General features: G+C 45.4%; 1 long non-coding RNA gene across 1 annotated transcript in view; it reads left to right on the plus strand.

Moving 5' to 3' along the window:
* Positions 1-16,266, plus strand: part of LOC141572882 (uncharacterized) — a 35,690-nt gene that overhangs the window by 16,351 nt on the left and 3,073 nt on the right. Inside the window, exon 2 of the long non-coding RNA XR_012498366.2 lies at positions 2,251-2,754. This is a non-coding gene — a long non-coding RNA (uncharacterized LOC141572882). The remainder of the gene's footprint in view (positions 1-2,250; positions 2,755-16,266) is intronic.

The following is a 16,266-nucleotide window of genomic DNA, read 5'->3' on the forward strand; positions in this document are numbered from 1 at the left end:
CATGTACAACAATCTATATTTATTCAAATATAGTCATGTCATCTTCTTCTGGAACATCGTCATAACATACTAAATGCATCTGTCTGGCTGACGATCTTAATGGGGCTTATTGTTGGGGTAGGTCTTATTTTCGGGAAAACACAGTAGGAGAACGGGAGAAGATACGTTTTTTCCCTAATCTTGAAAGTGAAATGGATAAGGAATGTGGGAAGACAAAATCATAACAGGAGCTGCTTACTGAATTCCTCTGTGCCAGGCTCTGTACTGAGCTTGACCTTGATCCTAAACCTTGAAGTAACCCTTCTTTAACTCAAGTCTCTAAGACCTCACCAAAGGTCGCACAGCAAATACCCAGCAAATCCAGCATTTGAACCCAGGTTAGCCTGACTTCTAGGGTTCTTTCTTTCTTTCTTGTCAGCAGATATTCAATAGGCAGGGAGGAAAATAAAAGACAAATGTTCACGCAAAACAGGGAAAATAGAGGTACAGCTTGAAGGAAGTTTTCGTGAATGCAAGAAGGAAGGCGAGGGGGAAGGAGTTTAGGAGAGATCAAAGGTCATCAGATTCAAAAGGGAGAAAATGGGAACCACACGGAAGCACATGGGAAATTCTGAAAAAAGGAGGCTGGCGTGAACATACAGCTGATTTTTGTGCCTTTCAGAAAGACTGCCTTTAGTTCTGGACTTAGTTTATGAAGAAGAAACCATAGGGTCAATTGAGCCTGTACAACTTCATGAAAGAAACGGATTCTGTAAATTGAATGTCTGTATATCTAGTCCAGAAATTTTGCATTGACTTTTACTAACAAATTGGAAGTTTGTTTCTTTTCAAAAGATATATGGCCTCAATATGCAACTAAAAGATGCCTATGCATATAGAAAAATAATCAGAAATTTTTTTGCCATAAATATGATAAAAAGTTCATATTCTTCATGTTTCAAAAGCATTTATACATCATTCCAAAAATATTTAACCAATACAGAAACCTAAACAAAGAATGTAATGTTATTTTAGCAAATCATGAACATAATGAACCGATAATCTCTATCAATCAATTAAATGCAAATTAAAACATGGATGAAATTCCTTTTAATTAATAAATGAGCAATACTAAGGTGAAAAGATAAGCCTCACTGCTGGTAAGGATGAAGAGAGAGATTCTTACATCACTCTGGGGAAGGTAAACCAGTATAAGTTTTGTAGAAAGTAATTTGCCAATATGGATCAAGAGCCTTAAAAATGTTTAAACAGACAGATTCCTTTAAAAATATATCCTAAAGAAATAGTTGTGAGTTTAAACACATACATATACCCACAAACACAGAGATACACATTCCACTGTTATGGGTAATACAGTATGACCTATTTACATAAGCAAATGGTTAAATAAATTGAGGTATAAGCAAACAGAATGGAATGTTACATAAACAGTCAAAAATGGTGTTTTTGAAGTAAGTCTCTTTAGTGACAAGGAAAAGTACTCACGATATAATTTTAACCAAAAAATATTATGTTACAAAGTATAGTACAGACACAAAATTTTAATAACACTGTGTATATGTGTATAGGGAAAAAAACCCTTGAAAAATATAAAAAAACTTTTTCATAGTCCATTTTTCAATGATGGGAGTATGGGTACTTTTAGTTTATTCTTTGTACTTTTGTGTAATTTTCAAATTCTCTATATTAAGCACAAATTATTTTTATAAGCAGAAAAAAATTTATATTTTTTAAAACGGCAAAGTACATTTTGAAATAAAGCATTTAAAGGAAAGTATTTTGAGGATAAAGTATTAAGGCTATTTGTAATAAATCACAAAATGAACACACAAAAGAGTTAGCGTGGGTTTCTATTGAGCATCGATTTGCTTTGAAATCTAAGGACAAAATGACTGTAGTTCGTTTGAAAGAATAATAGTAGATTGGAAATTCACTTAAGGTTGAAGCCGATGGTTAAGAATAAATTAAACTGGTGGTGGCCTGACAAGACCAGCCAGCTCAGTTAGATAGCAAGTCTACCCACTGCAGAGTTTATCTGAGTGTTGGACTAACCACAAGTGGGTTGACATGTGTGTGGAATATTTATTGTTTTGGTGGCACAGTTGTTCCTAGCTAAATAAATGTACAGTGAGTTTTAGGATTTGCTTCACTTTAAAACCGGTGACCTGATGGTCTTTTTTTTTTTTTTTTTTCCAGTAAGTTGAAGTGAATGGAGTTCTTTTTTGTTTTGTTTTGTTTTGTTTTTGGCAGAAGCAAGAACAAGAACGTTGTTTTATTTCATTTTTATTTAACTTGAAAGAACAATAAGGAAGAAGAACGGCCTGGTGTCTGTCCCATTGTTCCTGAGCTGGTGGGTTGCTATGAAGCATGGAGAGGAGAGAGGTTGTGGCCAAAAAGGGAGGGAACTGTTTTCACACAGAATTTGAGAGACTCTGGGCTCGAGCTGGGGCCCAGGGAAGGAGGCCAGTCTTGTATCTGCTTTCAGAGGGGACATCCAGCACCGCCTGGCACAGGCTCACGGTGGGTCCCAACAGAAGTGGCAGTGGGATTAGGGGGAGAGAATTCTTTGGAAGGACATGGGGCAAATAAAGAAGGGATTGGAAGTTGGAGACCTGGCTCAGAAAAAAGCAGGGACCAAAGGAGTCTAGCCAGAAGCAAGCACCAAGTCCTGCCAGAAGAACTTTCTAGTCGGGGCATGGCTGCTGCAGAAGCCCCCAGCACAGGGCCTCACCAGCATGGCCGCCACCTCTACCGGTAAGTGTCCTCCTTCCCAAAGTCCTGGCAGGAGCATCTGGTTGCTCGAGCCCAGGTCACATGCCACTTTCTAGCTGCCGAAGTGTTTGCTAGAATGGGAGGATGAGAGGTTTGCCCTACCTCCGTAGCTTCTATAGCAAAAGCAATACTCGGCCTCCCTCCTATGAGATCTCGCAATGGTGGGTGACTCATGTATGGGGCTGGCATTCCCACGTTGAGTGGCCAAACACAGCACATGTGTTTTGTACAACCTCACAGTAGCGTAGAGAAAAATAAAGGAGAAAATGAATATGACGCACTTGGCACAGAGCCTGGAACAAAATATGGGCTCATTACTGTCTGCCATGATGATTATTAGGATATTATTATTATTTTAATAATTATTGCACATGAGACCTAGACTTGGCTGATTGGATGATACTGGCAGGAACTCAGACTCCTGGGAGACTGATACAAGTTTTGTTCAAAGGCATTAGGGGACAGTGCTGCTTAATAGGATTCTAGTGTGACAGCTTTTGCATAGAAAACACTCCATGTAGACCGAGGAATAATCAATAATACGTATCTAATTAATAACCAATATCAGAAACCATGCGCACTGAGCTCCACAGAATGGCTGTGTGGATGTCTTTGGATCCTCAGAATGGCTGTGTGGATGTCTTTGGATCCTCAGTTTATTCTGGAAGAAGAGGTATTTGGGGCAGAGGCTGCTGGAGACCTCCCCCAACATCTTCTCCCCTCTTCCTGGTAACAGGCCCCAGTTTGTAGGTGGGCACTTCACTACATGGAATAAAGGACTTTCTTTCAGTGAGGAGTGGCCATGCTATTAGATGTTAGCCAACCCAGTCTAAGCTGAACTATTGTAAACATCTCTGAGAACTCTGCATAGGCTTCTGTTCTGTGTAGCCCAAATTCATCCTACCCAGCACAGCCTTGCATCTTCTTCTCTAGTTAATGGTTGGGGAAGCTGGGGCTCTGAGGGATTGAGCAATGTGTTTGGAGCCCTGTGGTGAGTCGGTGAAATTGCGGGTGGGCGATGAGGTTAGGGCCTCTCCTCTCTGAGAACCAGCCTCTCTTCCACATGCCATGCCATCCTGCCTTTAAAAAAAAAAAATCAACATGATTGTGGTATAATTTGCATGCCATAAAAATGTATCAATTTAAAGTGTATGGTTCGAGAAGTTTTGTCAAATGCATATACCCTCAATCAAGAGAGAGAGCATTTTGGGGTGCCGGTTGGTTAGCTCAGTGGTTAGAGCATGGTGCTGATAACACCAAGGTTGCCAGTTCGATCCCTGTATGGGCCACTGTGAGTTGTGCCCTCCTTAAAAACAAATAAATAAACAAAAAGTAAATTAATTAATTTAAAAAAAAAGAGAGAGAGAGAGAGCGCATTTCCATTTCCCCAGAAAGTTCCCAGATGCTTCTCTGCAATCACCCTCCTGCCCCCAGCCTCAGGCAACCACTCACCCGCTTTCTGTCACTATATATTAGTTTTACCCATTCTAGAATTTTATATGATTGGACTCATAGGATATTTACTCTTTTGTGTCTGGCTTCTCTGGCTCAGCACGTTGTGGGGCTTGATCTAAATCATTGCCGGTATTAGGAGCTCATTCCTTTTCTTGCTGATTAGTAGAGCATTGTATGGACCTACCACTATTTGTTTAACTAGTCACCTGTTGAACCAGATTTGGGTTGTTCCCAGTTTAGGGCTGCCATGGACATTTTTGTGCAAGTCTTTGTGTGGACATATGTGTTCATTTTTTTCTGGAATAAATGCTTAGGAGTGGAATTGCTGACACACAGGGTGATATTTAAGTTTATATAAAACTGCCCAACAGTTTTCTAAAGTATTTCATGATGTTTTGCCTTTTTAAAAACTGATTTTGAAAATCTAAGCTTTAAAGAAGTTGATTTTGAAATTCCTGAGTTATTTAGATGAGGGCGATCTGCTGTAGGACACACAGTCCCTTAGATCCCAAAGATCAGGTTTGAAACCTGCTATGGGCTGAATGCTCTGTACCCCCAACTCCATATGTTAAAGTCCTACCCCACAAAGTGGTGGTATTTGAAGATGGGGCCTTTGGGAGGGAATGAGATGTGGGTGCGGTTGTGAGGGTGGAGCCCCACTGATGCGATTAGTGCCCTTCTATGGCGATTAAAAGATCAGAGCACTCTCTGTCTGCCACGTGAGGACACAGATAGAAGTCAGCCGTCTATAAGCCGGAAGCACGCTCTCAGAGCCATGTGGGAACCCTGATCTCACCTCAACCTCCAGAAGGGTGAGAAATAAATTTCTGTTGTTTAAGTCGCCCAGTCTGTGGTATTTCATTGTAGCAGCCCAAGCTAAGACATAATCCTTGTTCAGCTTCCAACTGTATCTTTGAGTAAGTTATTTAACCTCAATAAAAATTAACTTCTTTAGCTCTCACATGACCAACAACAATAATAATATCCACGGCACCCGGTTGTTGTTAGGTTAAGTAAGATACCATTTGTGGAAATGCCAGGCACGTGAGCGTTGCTTGTTATCTTGACATTAGCTTTATGATGAGGGAATTTTACTGGGGAATAAGGTATCTTTTGTGCTCTACAGTCAGAGAACAATCTATCATCACATTTTATAAGTTGTAGAAATCAGTCCTTTCAAATGGATTTGCTTCAACAGTTCATATTAGAATTGTTGACACTTTTTGGACTCGTCATAGTCTAGACGGCCGCGTGTAACTCAGCAGATGGGAAGGCTGTTGACAACATTAATTGTTTCATAAATAGTGTCAGGATGGGATTTGTTTTCCCCTTTGGCTTCAACCAAGTTACTGAAAAACCAATACTGTGCCATATGTTTATACTTTTCTTGGCACATAAACCAGATATTTTACAGACAGGGATAGGTAATAAAAGGCGAGTATTCACTCAAGTCACGTGTTTGATTCTCTATCAAAGGAAAATAGCCATCCCCATCCCAATTCCACTGAAATTTTATCAGAATTAGTTGTAAATCTCAGACATCGGAGACAGCACCTTAAGTAGAAATGGCTACAGAACTAAGGAAACCGCCCCCCACTTTTGTAGGTGGTAGATATGTCGAGTCAAATTCTGAACCTGTGCCCCATTTTCTCACTGGCCTTCAATATAGCAAATAAATTAGGTGAAATAAATTTGGCATTAATAAGGATGACCAAAGAATTGTCACTAAGGGTAAATTTGGTGACTTGATGGAATTTTTAAAAGTTGGATTGTTCTGAGTAGAAGACCCCGAGGTGGCCTGGCTGCCCTCCCCACTGACCTGTGGTCATCGGCCAGCACAGAAAAGTAGCATCATGCTCACATTCACCCTAAGCCTGGTTGTTCCCCAATAATCAGAGACAGAGAAAGAGAGATTGGTTCTGCCTGAGTGAGTGCCCTGGGAGAGTGTGGGATCCAAGACCTGACCTTACTCTTCCCTCTGAAGTCTCATTCCTATGCCCTTCTTGGAGTGTGACTCCAAGATTTCAAGTTTTGTTCTCATAGCACTGGCTCCTCAATGCCAACCATTTTGTGACGACACTGTGCCCTGAAGCCAGAGCAAAACCCCGGTACTGAGACTGGCTGGCTGGAATATGACACGTCAGTCTCCCAAGTGGCAGGTAAATGTGGCACATATGCTACACTTGAGGCTGATCTAAGGAACTTCCAGGGTGATTCTGCCTAGAAGGGCGGCCGCTCTCTCCCACCAATTCGCAGGCCCAGTCCAACCCAGCCTTGGTCCGGAGCCTCCGCAGTGACCCCAAGTCCCCACCCCCCATCTCCTCTCAGGGCAGGCTAGGGGCCTTCTCTGTGTTGGGGTGATGTTCATTCTGAGAGAATGAGCTTTGGAGCTGGAAGAACCCTCACATGTTATCACTGCTGTTTTCAGCAGTAACTCTCCGTTTTACAAAGGCTGACACAGAACCACAGCAGATGAAACAGATAAGAGAGGGATTGCCCCAGGGCAGCTGGGGGTGGGGGCGCTGGTGATCTAAGCAAACACCGCTTAAGAAAATGTGCCTGCGGCTTTACATGTCTGACATTTGTAAGTAGAATACGGAGCAACTGCAAACATTTAATGTTTTTTTAATCTTTTTTTTTCTTTCCCCTTCTTCCGCCTCCCCCTGCCTCCCCATGCCCGTTCAAACTGCTGTTTCTCAGCCCCCCCACCCCCCACCCCGCTGAGGCAGTGGGTCCTGGTTGGTCAGTCGCTCATAGCAGTTCATGGCAGCTCTTGCCAGCAGCGGGCCACTCACGTTGGCCACCGGCCGCTCATGGCAGCACAGGGTAGCCCACCGCTGCACACGCCAACCTCTGGCTGCTCTCCGCAGCCCAGCTCCAGGGAGAGCCATTGTTCACAATCTTAGCTGTAGAGGGCGCAGCTCACTGGCCTATGTGGGAATCCAACTGGCAACCTCGGTGTTAGGAACCCAGGGCTCCAACCGCCTGAGCCACTGGGCCAGCCCAAACATTTAATTTTTTTATGGAAGAAATTACCAGAAACTATTGACAGTGTTTCCCCTTGTGGGAGGGGCTTAGGGAGTGGGTGGTTTTCACATTTTTAAAATGCGCTTTCATTTAAGAGGCGGTGGAGCATAATGGTTGCACTAAGGGCACTAGAGACTGGTTGCTGGGTCTGAAATCCGGTTCTGCCCCTTCTTCCCTGGGGAAACTCGGGCATGTCCATCACAGTCCCTGAGCTTCCGTTTCCTGTCTGTGAGCAGGGAAAATGACCGTGTCTGCCTTACACAGTTTTTGTATATTGAGAACCACATACATGCTCTCTAAATATCAGCTACTTCTTGCTTCTACTTGAACTCTCTGAGTATACCTACTCCGTTTATTTTAGAAAGGTCTATATGTGTTATCTGTGCGATAAGATTATTGAATTTTCTTCTTTATAATTTTCTCTATTTATAAAATCCTGGTAAGCATTTAACAAAATAAGAGATAATTGCCTCAACATTTGCACAAGAGATACCCATATGAGTTGGGACAATAGAGATGGGGGGAGGGCAGACATCTCTGTTTCCTGGGGTCACGGAGACAAAAACCAAACATTGGGGTGCTGGCGCCCAGGCTCCCGGGTCATGCTGTCTTACCGCCCCCGTTTGGCTGGGCCTCTGCTAAGCTCACTGGCTGCTCTGGAGATAGGCCGGCTGCATAAAATATCTCTGGGGGTCATTAGTCTGGAAAGGATTTATTCTACAAGAAATCAGGCCCTCTGCCCCCCTGCCTCTGACAAGCCTGCTGAAACTTTTTTTTCCTTTAACTTACATTTTAATTAAGAAAGTCACCCGTTGGTGAAAATGGCAAAATTCTTGTACTTAAGAATCAATAAAATGTGCACAGTCTAAAACGAGATTAATAATGGCCAAGCTGTCTATTTTGGGAGTAATTATTTATTCATCAAAGAAAACCAGCTGCTTAAAACCATAGTCCATCATGGAGGCGTAAGACACTTCTAGTTCAATTCTGTTGTTAAAATTCCCTTCTATTGCTTCATCTGGTGTTAAATATAAAAAGCAGGAAGGTTCATTCTCTACCTGCATACATTTTAAATAAGAATTTCAACATTATCTTGTCCATTTAAAATAATTGTATGAAAATGTGAAGAAATATGATCTTGTAAAAGCTGCAGTCTGACGCACCCAGGGAGTGAGCGAGAAAGAGCAGAGTCGCTATTATTTAAAATTCATGGAGACCACGGCAAGATTGATCGCAAGAATCTCCTTCTCAGGACTGTCCTGGAGCCTCCAGGCAGAGGATGAGGCCTGGCCAGCAGCTCAGCCAGGGCCCCAGACCCCACAGGAACCCCAGGGCATCGCTGCCGTGGCCTGGGCAGAGACAGGGCCCAGGCACATGGCCCATGCCTCTGGATTCTTGCACTCTGGAGGCCTGCCGTGAAGAAGCAAAGAGGAAGCAATGTCTATGTTTAGGGTTTGGGCAAGGCCAAGGCTGCCAAGTCACATCTCATAGGCAGGCTGGGTGGAGGCTGAGGTTGTGGGCGTGGAGCTGAGGCCGGGGAGAAGGACAGGAGAAAACAATAGTGACCCCTGCTCAGGCCTTTAGCAGGACTTTGAATAATTTATCATCCTGTGGCTGTTATCATCAGCTTCCAGAGGGAAAAGACGCTGGGAAATCACAAAATATTTCCCCTCACCTGTGTCTATCCCTCCAAAGTGGCCTCTGCAACTTTCGGTCAAATTCTGCTGTTTCCTTCCTGTGTGATTACGTTAGTTTTCTGTTGCTATACCACAAATTGGGTGGCTTAAAACAATACAACATTATTATCTTACAGTTCTGCAGGTCAGAAGTCCAAAATGGGTCTCACTGGAAAAAAATCAAGGTGTCTGTGGGGCTGAAGCCCTTCCAGAAGCTCTAGGGAAGAGTCTGTTTCTTGGCCTGTTCTAGCTACTAGAGGCCACCCACCCTCCTTGCCTCATGGTCCCTTCTGCCACCTTCAAAGACAGAAATAAAGGGATGGGTCCTACTTACAAGGCATCATTCTGACTCTCCTGCCTCCCTTTTTCTCCTAATAAGGACCCTCGTCATCATAAGGACCATCCAGGATCCTCTCTCCATCTCAAAATCTCAGTCATCACATTTGTAAAGTCCTTCTTGCCATGAAAGTGACATAGTCACAGGTTTCGGGGATTAGGACGTGGACATCTTTGGAGGCCATTATCCTGCCTACACGGTGACCGTGGACAAGTCCAATGACCTTTCTGGGCCTCAGTTTCTCTGTCCTAAATTGTGTTTTGTTATATGTTAAATTCCTTACAGAGAGAAACTACTTTTGGTCATTTGAAGAAACTCAGTGAACAAGTCTTCTCCTAGAGGGGACATGCACAGCTGGATCCTGCTTAAATTGCATTTAACATTTTTTCCCTTCCTAAATCAGGTTGTGTTGGCAGGCAGCTCGGTTCCTGCTCTATCTAAAACCCCAGATTGGGGGTAAACTGAGTTTTAGGGAGCCTTATGTGTGCACATGAAGCTAGGACATTTTCAGTCATAGCTTTTGCTTGTCAGTCCCCAGAAGGAGCCCAGGACACAGCTGGCCCCATATGTGTAGAAAGAAGGAATCGGTGAAACCAAGGCTCCGTCGCAGTGATTAGTGACACAAGCCGGGCCACTGCCTATGAAAGGAAGGCCTGTGGTGCAAGTGCCAGCGCTGCTGTTTTGTGGTTAACCTTGGGCAGGTCATTTCTGGCCTGCACCTCCCTCCCCCCTTGGTACCGTGATGGGATGGGGGGAGTAGTCTCCAGCCCTGGCTATTCATTAGCATCTTCAAGACTGTATTTGTCAGCTAAGCCACTACGGGCTGAGTTTCAACAAGTGCCTGGTTGATTTGGGTGCAACTTGTGGCGTGATAGTCTCCAAAGCCCCACCATCATTGAAGGCCAAGGAAGCTGAATCTAGAACTTGAGTCTGATGCATTCACGGATTCAGGGTTTCTCAGAGTGTGCCCATGGATCACCTGGCTTAGAGTCACCTTGGAAATGGGTTAGAATACAGATTCCCAGACCTCTTTTCAACATCTGGGCCGGAGCCTAGGAATCTGCATTTGAACCACAAGCTCCCCAGGGATTCTCACATGCTCCCAAATTTGAGAACCACAGCTCTGACCAGAGTCAACTGCATGCAAATGGGGCTGAATGCACTTCCATTTGAACCCTTTCCGCCTTCTCCCAGGGCCACCGAGAGTCTCTTTCTCAGGACTTTGAATTAAGTGTTGATTCTTACAACCCTAACCAGCCTCAGTCTCCCCAAGGCTGCGTGTCCTCAGGTTTTGCCAGGAAAGAAATGCCCTGGTGGAAAAAGAGCCCTTGGAATAAGGAATTTCCCTGTGGGAGCAGAGAGGAGAAGGGGCTGAGATCTGCTCTGCCAGCCCCACCTCCATATTTTCTCTCCGCAGGTGAGCTGCCACCTAGCTCCCACATGCGCACAGCTGCCCGGGAGCACCTCATCCCCTCCCCATTTTTCCCTTTAAACTCTGTCATTTGTACAGCCTATTAACCTTTAACTTTATGACTACCCAAAGATGAAATACTGGCAGCATTTAAGGCTGAGAATACTCCAGCCTACCTTCTTAGTTTGCAACAGGGGTGAAGCACTTTCTCTTAAATCAGTCATTTTTAATATCAGTCACAGAGACGCTACCCGTGGAGAGTATTTTTGGCTCCCCATAGCCAGCTGATTCATAATAAATGTGGCAGTGCTGGTTCCTAGCTCCACACCTCCCCTGGGAGTAGAAGGAGTTCTTCCTTTAGCTCCTGGGATAAAATACTGTCTATATTAATACCACCCACACTTACGGGATACCTACCATGGGCTATGTCACATGCATGGTAGCGGATCCCCATAAACACTGTGCTGAAATATGCACATTTATCTCCATTTTCAGATGAAGAACCTGAGGCTCAGAGAGGTTAAGTAGTTTGACTAAGGTCACCCAGTTATTGAGTGACTGGGCCGGGATTGGATCCTCATTCTGTCTGATTTCAAATTCTGTGCGAATAAACCAAAATTATCTAAGTCCGTCTCTCTGCCAGCCTAGTCATTTTAGAACTTTGAGTGACAATTGCTGTCTCAAATTGCTGCGGGAGTGTCCCATTGGTGTGCCAGCTTTAGTAAGAAGATGTCCCCTCAGAGAGCGGGTAGAAAGCCTTAGACACAAATGAGTTTGAGATGCAGCTCTGCCACGTGCCAGAGCATGACCAACCTTCCTGGTTTGCCCAGCACCGCCCCGGTTTCAGCACTGAAAAACCCAGGTGAATAGGGACGGTGGGTCACCCAACTTACAAGGCACATGCCTCTGAACTTCAGGGTCTCAGATGTGAAAGGGACAGTGCTGCCTGCCTTACAGGGGTGTGAGGGGTGTGTGGGGCCTGGCAGTCTGGAGCTGACCCATGTAGGGTATCATTGGGACCCCATGGAGGCTGGTTCCCAGAGAAGCTGGGTAACCACAGGCAAGTCTGAGGCTACACAGGGCATGCTGAAGGAAGGGCACCAGGGAGTCAGCAGGGACTTGATCTGAAGAGAACACAACTTGAACTTATCCCCTAGCCCTGCTTCACGGTCCTCTCGAGCACTGACCATTCTCCCGACATATTAGAGATTCACGTGTCATGTCTGTTGTGTTGCCCCAACTAGCATGGGAACTCCAAGAGGTATGGATTTTTGTCTGTTTGCTCCACTGCTGTTCTAGGTGCTCCCTGGCACCTACAACAGTGCCTGGCACTTAAGTAGGCTTTCACTAACTTCTTGTTGACGAATGAATGAATGAATGAATGAATGAATGAGGACCCTGTCCAGTAGGTTCTCCACTGCTGTTGAGAAGCGGCATTAGATGGCCAGCAAACTCAAGCTGACCTGCTGAGGGCCTGCCAGTGGGTCCCCTAACCCAGGAAGATTACTGTGATGGGGGGCCACTACTTCACTTCTTCCAGAAACCACTCTCTATTAATGCCACGTGGTGGCCTGGATTCTTTGTGGCATTTCTCTCCCACAGAACACAAATCCCTAAAGGTGAATCAGGGCTGTGGCACCCTCCTGGATCTCAGCAGACTGCCTCCCAGCCATGGCACTGGGTGACCAATCGGGCCTTTTCTGTTTGAAGCAATGACCTGGGTACTTGGCAGGCCCCTCAGATGTCTGCATCTGCATACTAAAGCATGTGACCGAACTCTGTCATATCTGGCCCCCACATACAGAGCTGATTAGAATGCTGCAGTCTGGCCTCAGCAGTATGCAGCAGCGAAGGCCCAGCTCACTAGAACTCAGAGCAAATGAGGGACGAGACACTGGCATGGGTCTAATTCATGCATTAAGCCCAACTGTGATGTTCCTAACTTTTTAACATTTACGTAGAAGTTTCCCTCTTGTTTTGGTCCCATTTTATGGTTAGTATAAGGCCAGTCTGAAAGATAATATATTGTGACTGTTACATTATTTATTTTCAAGCCAACTTATTGATTATTGTGTGCTGAAAATGACAAATGGTGTCTGAGCGAGGCACGGTCAGCAGGTTCTATTAAAGAAATGATAGTATTGCTCATGGATTGTTAAAAGGTTCAGTTTAGGTTCTTTATAGGTTTATATCCATCACTATTTAATGACCAAATGATGAAAAATATGAGCCATGGGGACAATTTTTTTCTGTTGGAATTTTATGTTTAAGCAGTTAGCAAAATAAGATACTCCATTTTTGTGGGAGAGTGGGGTGGCAGTGAGGGGAGTGCAGTAAGATTTTATTTATCCAGATTTCATAAATTGTAATAATTAATGTTATAGATATTTAACCAAGCAGGAGGATGCGGAAAAAGGAGAGTGCAGCCAGGCAGGGAGATAAGCCGTGAGAGCTCCCCAACCAGGGTTCCTGTTGATGAGGGTTCCACTAGGTTCAGTGCTGGATTTTAGCCATCTGCTTCTTGTGGCATTGGCGGTGGGTGTCGGGTTCAGGCTAGGGTGAGCAGTCAAAGAACAGCCCTCTTGGGGGGCGGTGTCCCCTGCTGACTAGGAAGGACCTGGTGGGAGGAGAAATCCCCAAGTCAGAGAAGGGACAGCAGGTTCTGCATTTAAGGTTGACGGTCTGCAAATCAGAGGCCCCCAAAGCAACCTGAGGGAGACAGGCTGTGACTGGGCACTCTTCAAGGGCTCCAGGAAGCCATGTACATGACTCGACATCCAAGTGCTCGGAGATTCAGCCTTGGCACTTTATATGTCTGCTGGTGACGGTCTGCTGGTGATTTGGGGACTCCCAACAACGTGCTGTTGTCTCAGACAGTCAAGGCTTCGCAGTGGGAGAGCACTGGGGCAGGCCCGCTGAGATGGCCTGCAGGAGAGGGAGTGGAGAGGCCACTTCTCCCCTGAGGCTCCAACAGAACTACTCTCAGGAGACTGTGTAGAGGCGGGTCTGCAGAACATGCCTCAGCTGTCAGGTCTTTGCAGGGAGGTACCTGTGTGCTGGGCCTTCCTTCTCAGAACTGCACCAGATGGTGCTCCGAAGGGGTTGGCCCTGCTTGGGGCCCACCACAGTGCCCCTTTGTGACGTGCTCAAGGGGCCCCTCACAGGACTCTCTCTCCTCTGCGGACCCTGAGCTTGGCTCCAAAGGACAGGTGCTAATTAGGAGTGGAGTGTCCGGGCAGGGTGAAGGCAGGGGCTGGGGGACAAGGTTATTTACCACATATAGCAGGAGCTGAGAGCTAGTTGTCAAAACCTGATTCTACTTTTCCTGGGCACTTGTTGGACTACATTTCCCAGCCTCCTTTGCAATTAGCTGGGGTCATGTCCCCCCCTTGATATCCTGGCCTGTAAAGATCTTCCACCCTCAATCCTCAGTATTCTCTTTCCTTTGGTGGATGTTCATGCCCAGGGTGACTTCAGATGCCACATATTAAAGTTGGGAAGACCTCTGCCCTCTGCCCCCAGTGACAGTGGGGAAACAAAGCCATGACCGCTACCCCACTGCCAAACTGAACTGCCTTGAACTATTTACATAAACGTGAAATGAATTTCTTTGTTGGAGCCATTACTCATTTTGGGGTCTGTTAGTCTATTTCAACTAATATCCTGGCGTATGTGGCCCAATTCTGTGAATGCCTGCAATCACTGCAATTCTTTCAAAAACTCAACTCAAACCAGCTCTAGAGAAAAGGGAATCTGTAGATGGGATTGGCCTCAAGCAAGATGGATCCAGGATAAAGATCTTCACTACTCCTCTTGCTCGCAATGCATTTATTTCTTGCTCTGGGATCTGCTTTTCTGTCTAGGTTCATAAGAGACAATCCCCACCAATCCCCAGCTTCAACTGAACCTTAGAGACCTGTGATTGGCCCAACTTGGGTCAAGTGGCCATTCTTGACTCAATCATAGTGGTCAAGCATATGGGGCCCTCTGATTGGTCAGCCACATATGTCTGGCTATGGGAAGAAGGGAGGGGGTACCAGGAGGACACAGTGTGAGCAGCCAAAAACAATGGTCCTCACACAGCAGTTTTGTCTTGTTCACGGATTTATTCTCACTCAGACTTTGGTTGAGGTAGGGAAGGTGGTTGGCAAACAGAAATCATTCGCCTTTCCTTCCTGAAGTGGTGTGAAGTATCACAGGAGAAGGAGTCTTGTGCTAAGGTTCTTAGCTGTGCAACCTTGGGCAAGGCCCTCAACCTCTCTGTTTCCTTATCGACTTGTTTGGTGGGACTAATTGCATCACCCAGGGAAGTTATACAGATCGCATTAGAGAGCCATGTGGAAGAGTATGGCACACTGGAAAAAGAGGAAGAGTATTGTTTCCATGCACCTCCATCCCCACAAGACCTTCTTCCAGGGGCTGCATTGTCAGGCACCCCACCCTGAAAAGGGCTACCATCCCCGTCTTGCAGGACCCTGTGACATTTGACAGTGGGTCAGATTTCCTACAAAATGGCAATGCCCTTAGCATTGACACAGGCAGCCTTGGTGAGCCCCTTGGAAATGCTACCACACAAGGGCGTGAGGGTCTCCAAGGCAGAGGGCTGTTGCACTTAGAATATACCAACAGTTGCATTCAGAATATATTACTTTCTCCCTAATTTAAAATAAATGATTTTCCTTAAGGACAAAATGACTTGTTGGAAATGGTTTGGGCTTTGAAGGAGGTCTGGATTTTGAATCCTGGGTCTGCCCCTAGTCAGCTCTGTTCCCTTTAGTCAGCTGCTCATGTTCTCTGAACCTCAGTTTTCTGAACAGTGAAATGGGCATAATAATTCCTACCTCGCAGGGCAGCTGTGAGAATTAAGTGGAATGTGAAAGTACCTACGACATTGCTTGGCACTAGTGGGGGCCCACCCAACAGGTTTCCTCTGTCAAAAGTGTACATAGTACAGGCAGGCTTACTTGTTTGCATTTTGATTACAGTTATTCCAAAATGGCTTTCCCAGTGGAACATGAAGACTCAACATTAGCAATTCATACTTTGGTGTGAAACTGCCATTTTCTCTACTATCACCTAAAAAAAAGAAAAAAGAAAAAAAATGCCAACATTTCAGAGAGGTCTTTAGCCCTTTACCTACTGTGTTAGTCTCTGGGGACTGCCAGAACAAATTACAACACATATTTATTCTCTCGCAGTCTGGAGGCCAGAAGTCCGAAATCAAGGTGTCGGCAGGGATGGTTCCTTCTGCGGGCTCTGAGGGAGAGTCTGTCCCATGCCTCACCTGGCACCTGCTGGTTGCTGGCACTCCTTGGCATTCCTTGGCTTGTGGCTGCTTCACTGCAATCTGACTCCATCGTCACATGGAGTATGACTCTTTCCCATCTCTGTGTCCTCTCCTCTCCTTAAGGGCACCAGTTATCTCATCTTAGCCAAGTACATCTGCAAAGACCCTATTTCCAAATAAGGTCACATAATGAATTTCCAGTGGACATGAATTTGGGGGAGACTATTTAACCCACTACACCTATCACTGGTGGGAGAGGAAGGGATCAAAAAGTAGGGCCCAGAGAGGCAGAGATGGAAAT

Source organism: Rhinolophus sinicus, chromosome 15 (assembly GCF_057876585.1).
Source record: "Rhinolophus sinicus isolate RSI-liver-muscle chromosome 15, RSI-T2T, whole genome shotgun sequence".
In the NCBI taxonomy this organism is placed as follows: Eukaryota; Metazoa; Chordata; class Mammalia; order Chiroptera; family Rhinolophidae; genus Rhinolophus; species Rhinolophus sinicus.